Source organism: Nuphar pumila, chromosome 11, assembly GCF_984573655.1.
Source record: "Nuphar pumila chromosome 11, dmNupPumi1.hap1.1, whole genome shotgun sequence".
In the NCBI taxonomy this organism is placed as follows: Eukaryota; Viridiplantae; Streptophyta; class Magnoliopsida; order Nymphaeales; family Nymphaeaceae; genus Nuphar; species Nuphar pumila.
The window spans coordinates 56619888-56627709 of NC_143259.1; positions in this window are offsets into that span (position 1 = coordinate 56619888).

The following is a 7822-nucleotide window of genomic DNA, read 5'->3' on the forward strand; positions in this document are numbered from 1 at the left end:
AGTTGAACTAAGCTCATTCACCCTCCTATATGAAGTGTAACAATAAGATCAGATTGCAGAACATAGTAATAAACTGCTTAATTAAGCATTTAATGGTGGCAACTCTGCGTGCCCCTCACGATCGGACATGTAGCTAGGCACTTCTTCCAAACCAAGAAACTTTCCTAAGTTCAATAAGAAAAATTAAACGAATCCATAAGAGCTCAAATCCAACCTTTCTTTCCTTTTTTTTTTAGTTTAGTTTCTAATTATTCATTCCTTTTCTAAGTACGAAAATGCTCGATATGATAAGGATGGAAACCTATGAATCCCTACCTGCTGAGTAATAAACCTGATGATATGCACACATTTTACAAAAATGTATGGGATACATAGGTGCTGATAGTATTTACCTGGCATCTGATGACGTCTGGTGGTATTACCTGCTAAACAAAGTCTACATATTGAAAAAGTTGTGCCAAAAGAGATGCTGGAAGTTGAGGTGTTGTGTTGGGCTGTGGAATGCATAGGTACTATTGTTGAACTTTTCTGAGATCTCCATCAAAATAATGCTCCCATTGCGTGCAAGCTTTTACCCCGTCAACCACAAACTTAACAGATCCCTCACGAATTTCACCTTCTTAAAAGATAATCAGATGAATCTACACAGAGAACGAAGGTATGAGCTAATAGAGCAAAGATATAGTTACTATAAACAAAAAGTACCATTTTCAATCTTCAGGACTCGATCGATGAGGTATTCTTCCAAGGATCAAGTAAATTATGATGAATAAGAAGAGTTCACAACAAATCAAAGCTTACCTTTATAACCTTCTTAATCTATTTCTGGAGAAAGATAATCTACCTTCAGAAATTTTCCCCTCGGAAGGGCCAACTCTGCAGCAGGCCATTACTAAGAGATTTTCAAGACTATCCTCCGATGTAGGATGATCAAAGTTAACAATCCCAGATGTTCCTTGAAATGAATTAGACAGTTCACTGGTAAAGAAAACTACAGAGCCTAACTCCCTGTAATATCCCAGGACCAGGATTTCCTTTGCAAGGTTACTGAGTGATCTCAGAACTCTTACATAAGAGATAACTTTGATACTAGTAAATTTGTAAACTGTTCTTTACTTTTCTGCCTTATTTTTCTTTTTTTATGGCTGATTACACATAACAAGCAACTCGTGCATATATTCAGCGATCACACAATGCTTCATAATATGAACCAGGCAATCAAAGTCACAACACCTCTTGCATTATACTATATTCAAAGATTTGAGAGTTCAACTGAAACTTTTGGGGGAGCTATAGTAGTTGTGAATCCTTTGATAGGTCCTGCTACCTTCAAATAAGCGATCCTTCATCGTCTTAATTCCAGCCTTACTGGGGACTTATCACAGGTGGATTGCTTTGATGCTCATTATGCGCATGCCAATTCAATAAAACACGCAATAACCCTATGTGTATGCATATAATGTGATAATAAACAAGTGAAACAAAATACACATGGTAAATCGACGACATAAACTGGTAAAACAAGATGCAGAGAAGAAATCTTGACATGTGACACAGGGCATGGAAATATGAATCAAAGAAAATGAAATGTAAATGTAATAGAACAATGAAAGCGATGATGGGAAAACGAGAGTCAAATATGTTGTGTTACAAATAAAAGAAATGTAGAGGATCAAACAAAACTGTAGTAATGAATCAGAAATGTTGAGCCTAAAGCCAAAAGACTAGTATAAAACAATACATAACCAGAAATTAAAATAACTTTACGACAATTCGTGACAGGATTTGAGATCTTATGCAGTGATATGCATGATTGGTGCTTATGAACAGAGAAAATGGAATACAGAGCAACGTGCTGACCATAAATATGAAATAAAATGAATAGAAGGGATGTACAGGAGGTCGACTCCCTGATGTAAGTAGAGATGAGATGTAGGAATGATTTTGAGACATCGGATGAACATTGATGAATTAGGTGCCGCAATACAGAACATAAAGGCAAATACTACAGAAAAAGATGCGTTGAAACAGGAAAAATGAGAAAGAATGCATTACATGCAAAGGGGACAATATGAACCTAAGTAACCTCGTAATAGATAAAACAAAGTGCTGAAATGAGGAATAAAAGGAAATTTAGACATTGGAAACCACTTTTGTCAATCATCCATAGCAAAGTTCGATAAATGAAGCTAAAACAACAAACAAAAAAAAAGGAAAAAGAAAAAAATATATATATGAATGGGGGAAATAAAATGATATACATAAGAAAAATGTTGGCACAAGATCGTTCCATCTGTTGTGGCATTAGGTGGATCGACAGTGTTGTACGCAAGTCGATTCCACCTATCGTGCTTTTAAGGAAAACAAAATTAAAACAGAGAAAGTGCAGTAATACAAAATCTTTACTAAAACCAAAATAAAAAAAAGGAAGGAAGCTTAAGAAAACCATAAATGAATACGATGAAGCAGCAAAAAAAAAAGAAAAAACGGGGAAAAACAGTAGGAAAGGAAAGGGGCTTACCTTTACGGTTTTACCGAAATTCTGAGAGAAGAGGAGAGTTGAGGTTTCCTCAGTAGCCTCAAGGGGAAGGAGGAGATCAGAGGTAGAAGAAGAGGCTGGAAGGGAAAAGAGGGGTGCGGGGGTGAAGAGGCGATGGTCTGAGGGTTGCCCTTTAGCCGATTTTTAAAGACAAGGATGGAAGAATCGGGATGGGGGAGAGGTTGTTAAGGATCGACGGCTAGCCATGAGCGGGAGAGGGGGAGGAAGCTTCTGGAGGAGGATGGGCAAATGGAGAGAGAATGGAGAGAGAAGAGGCACCATCTTCGGCCTCCGACTTCTTTCTTACGAAGGGTCTTCAAAGAAACCCTAAAAAAACGGATTTGCGAAGGGGGCCCTTTAGTTTTTCAAATTTTTTTAAAAGGGGCTCCTTTACAAGGTTTTCTAATAAGGGTTTTTTTAAAAGAAAGGATATTTTCAAAAGGAGGTTATCAAAAAACGATTTTTGTTTCTTTTCTATTATATATATTTTTTCCTTTTTCTTTGTATTTTCTATTTTTTTGGTGTTTTTGAAATGAAACTATGAAACTAAGTAAAATAAAAAATCATTTTATAATTTTTTAGAAATATTTTCAAAAAGAAGAGTTTTCTGAGAAATCAGGGTTATTTTGGGAAAATTTCTTTAGAAAATGGGTTTGGATCCAGGTTTTGAGAAAATATTCAAGTTTTGAACCTCGAATCAAGAAATACAATGCGATGGATCCAAACAGATACCAGACGAACTGTCTGAGCTTTTCAAAAGTTATTTTGCTAATTTTGAGAATTTGGTTTAAAAATTGGATAACGAAGCTCAGAATTAGATTTTGATATTGGATCCGGATCCGAAACGAAAAAATGAATTTAATTTCAGTAAAATTTGAGAAATAAACTGGAATTTAAATTTAAAACTGACACAATTACTCAGAAAATGGGGTCAGGGGCAAAAAGGGAATATTTATAAGATTTTGAAAAATTTGGGGTGTTCACAGATGCCCCTCTTTGCTACTAAGCCAGTTGGAAGCCGAGCTTAGTGGCAAAGAAAACACTCCAAATTTTGAAAAATGCCCCAGCCAGCAGATCTGAACCGGGTGTGGAAGGATTTATTTGGAAAGACATGATTTCAGGCTTAAAACCTTATCCTGAATGGCCTTGGGAAGACAAAATCCTTGAAAATGATATGATTGAGTAGAAAATGAGGAAATCGTGATGGGACTTTGGGCGAAGATCCCGAAATGATGAAAGGTAAGAATTTTGATCAAGTCTCATGGGTGAGACAAGATCAACTTTTTGGAATGACTCAGGTTTAGCCCTTAACTTGGATGGGACAAAGATATATCATGATGAATTAAATGGGGAAAGGAATATATGAGGACCTTGATGGGACATTTTTGGAAAATGCCTCGTGAGATGAAGCTCAAGTAGGATCCTATCCTGGATGGATATACAAAGCATGGATTCCTCGATGGGAAGAACCATGATGGGACTGGAAGAAAATACCTCATCAAAACAAGGAACCTCGTCGGGACGAGGTTCAGGTTTAACCAAAACCTGAGAAAGGAAGATACCTCGGGGAGCGAGGTTCAGGCTTAACCCTTAACCTGAAGGGGACAACCATATGGAATCCTCGAACGAAGAAACCATGATGGGACTTTCGAAATTTGGACAAACAAATCCGAAAGGGGTTTGCGAAAGGAGAAAATGGGGTTCCCTAAAGCTTGGAAAAGGGATGATCTTGGGCGTCTCATTACTGAGACAAAATCTGCTTTTGAAATTGATAACCTCTCACAGAAAGTTCAGGTTTGACCCTTAACCTGAGCGGGTATGACCATACGGATTTTTTGAATGAAGAAACTGTGATGGCGCCAGAGAGATACTTCAACTGAATGAGGCAACTCTTCTGGAAGATACAAACAATACTAGGTTGCATCAAAAATGAATATTGAATGTTTATTTCATTCTTGGAATAGCTAGAAAATTTTGCCAATAAGATAAAATTGTAGTTGACTCAAAAGATTAAAAATGTGCATGTATGTGCGAAAAATATTCCCTCCTTTACCTAGAGTATTTCCTCCAACGAGGTTAACTCCTCGATCTTAAGAGTCAAATTCAAAATTTTAGCGCTGATGATTTTCTTCAAGGAAGCTATCCATTTCCTTGATATGAGAAGAGAAGAAATATCCTTAATTTCATAAAAGCAAGTAACAAAAAGATATTGATAAAAGAATTTCGCATGAGAAAAGATGACTTCTGGCAATTTTGGCAGTTTGATATCTGGGTGTTTTCCCATGATGATCTTTTTGCACTCTTTTTGAGTCATTGGGCTTTCTCGGGCTTTTTACATCATCCTTCATTTTGGAGACGTCCTGACTTTTCACTCTTTTTCAGGGAAGGGTACGTCACAAACTTCTTCATCTTGGAGATGTTCCGATCCTTCTTTTTACCTCAAGAATTCTATTGGCTATATTGGCTCAAAAGGTATTTAGATGATAGTAGAAATCAAATATCTTTTAGGGTTTGTCGGTAGGTTCATCGCACTCGCCTTCATCTCGATGGTGATCTGAACTTTCCCTGGAAGGATCCTTCACAAACTCCTTCATCTCGGAGATGATCCAAATCTTCTTTGGCCCTAGCGGTCTATCTCGCCTATTCGTCTTCATCTTGACGACAGTTGAGAGATCCCTTTTGCAGATACTTGATTGCAACTTTAAATGAATAAGGAAATATGGATTGATTGGATTTTTTTATGGCTCAAGATATTTCCACTGCCTAATTGCCAGATAGCCGTCTTTAAACATGCGCCATAGCCATGATCAATATCAATTTGCTTCTGGCTTTTCAACATCATTGAATATTTCTTTCGCTAATCATACCGAGGATATTTCTTTCATCTTTTGGGTTGATCAACAGGGAAAATATTTGAATTTTATCCCTTTTTTGCAAAAGTTTCACCCTTTTGAAAAGAATACTAGAGGTAATTTGAGGTGATTCTTTTGTGCAGTAAAAATATTGGAATCAACAAATATTTTAGCAAATTGGAAAAGTTTTTGAGAATCTTTTTGTGAAATAATCACTCAATATAGATTTTGATAGGATCTCGAGTTAAAAATGGGAAGGAATATTTAGATTTTTTTGTTTTGACCGACCAGCTCGAAAGCAGGATTTTTTGGAAGTACCAGCTCGAAAGCAGGATTTTGATTGTAGTACCAGCTTGAAAGCGAGATTTTGATTGACCAACCAGCTCGAAAGCAGGATTTGTTTGACTGACCAGCTTGAAAGCAGGATTTGTTTCACCGACCAGCTCGAAAGCAAGATTTGTTGGACCGACCAGCTCGAAAGCAGGATTTGATTGACCGACCAGCTCGAAAGCAGGATTTGTTTGACCGATCAGCTCAAAAGCAGGATTTGTTTGACCGACCAGCTCGAAAGCAGGATTTGTTTGACCAACCAGTTCGAAAGCAGGATTTGTTTGATCGACTAGCTCGAAAGCAGGATTTGATTGACCGATCAACTCGAAAGCAGGATTTGTTTGACCGACCAGCTCGAAAGCATGATTTTATTGACCGACCAGCTCGAAAACAGAATTTGTTTGGACGACCAGCTTGAAAGCAGGATTTGTTTGACCGACCAGCTTGAAAGCAGAATTTGTTTGACCGACCAGCTCGAAAGTAGGATTTGTTTGACCGACCAGCTCGAAAGCAGAATTTGATTGACCGACCAACTCAAAAGCAGGATTTGTTTGACCGACCAACTCGAAAGCAGGATTTTGAAATGGTAAGAATGATTGACATTGATAGAGGTTTGACCCGAAGGTTTTGAAAATGATGGATATTTGATGAAATTATAACCCGAAGGTTTGACAATGGTAAACATTGATGAAATCGCGACTCGAAGGCTTGGAAATGATAGAAATGGTAACCCGAAGGCTTGATAATGAAACGCATTTGATGAAATTGATAGACATTTGATGAGAATTTAGGAAATCATAATAAACAACGATTCAGGTTTATCCCTTAACCTGAAAAGGAAAAGAATACCTCGAAGGCTGAGGTTCAGTTTTGTCCCTCAACCTGAAACGGAGGAGGGAGATTATTGAGGATATACTTGAGAATTGAATTTAAAAGGAATATGACAAGATTTATGATTTATGATCTATGATTTAGATGGACCAGCAGAGTTAGCTGTTTGCGGTCCAATTTTCAGGATTAACCCCTTATCCTGAACAGGGAAAAGAATAAAATTTATAAAAGTGAAGAAAAATTGAATAAATTTATGAAAACTTTGTTTTTTAAAAGAATGCTCACAGAGAGCCTTGTTGCTTCTGTGAGGGGTCTCAGGATTATCCCTTATCCTGAATGGGAACACCTCGGACAACGAGGGTCAGGTTTATCCCTTAACCTGAAAGGGTATAACAATAGACATTTATAAAAATGGACAAGAATTTAAAGAAAATTATTTTAGAAAAGAATTCTCACAGGTAGCATTGGTGCTCCTATGAGGGGTTTCAGGATTATCCCTTATCCTGAATGGGAACACCTCGGACAACGAGGCTCAGGTTTATCCCTTAACCTGAAAGGGTAAAGAATAGAATAGAATTGACCAAAAAATTGATGAAAAATCAATAAAATTGATAAAATTTAATAAAAGATGAAAATTTGACAAGACTGGTAAAGATTGACAAAAGATTAATGAAAATTGATAGAAAAAAGAAAAGAAAGTTTATTTGATCCTGGCTGCATGTGGAATCTTTTAAGTTTAAAAGGAAAATGTTTAAAAGATATTTGAGAAATCATTTTAGGAAGAAAATCAACCACGAGAAGGATGATTAGCGCGAGAGCTGATTTTTGAAAAGGGGAATCAACATGAGAGATCATCATGAGGGTTGATTTTGAAGATAATGATTTAAAACCCATTTTGGAAAAGAAAAATCAACATGATGGTTGTTTTTGAAAAAGATTGGACCAAAATATTAAATTTTTTTATGATCATGACGAAGATTTTGCATAAATTTTCAAGATTTTATGATTTTGAAAAACCCTCATAGGTAATATCATTTCTCTCATGAAAGATGTCGGGATTGTCCCTGATTTTTTAAGAAGAATAGGAATTTGATGCGGCTTCATAGAAGCCAATGAAAAAGATTTTTTTAAGATGAAAATACAAATTTTCAAAAAATAAATGCCCCATGGTGGAAAAAGAGAGAAATATATGACATCAAAGATATGAAGAAAATTGACATTTCATTGATAAGAGAATATTGATAACAACGACTGAAATATTTATAATTTG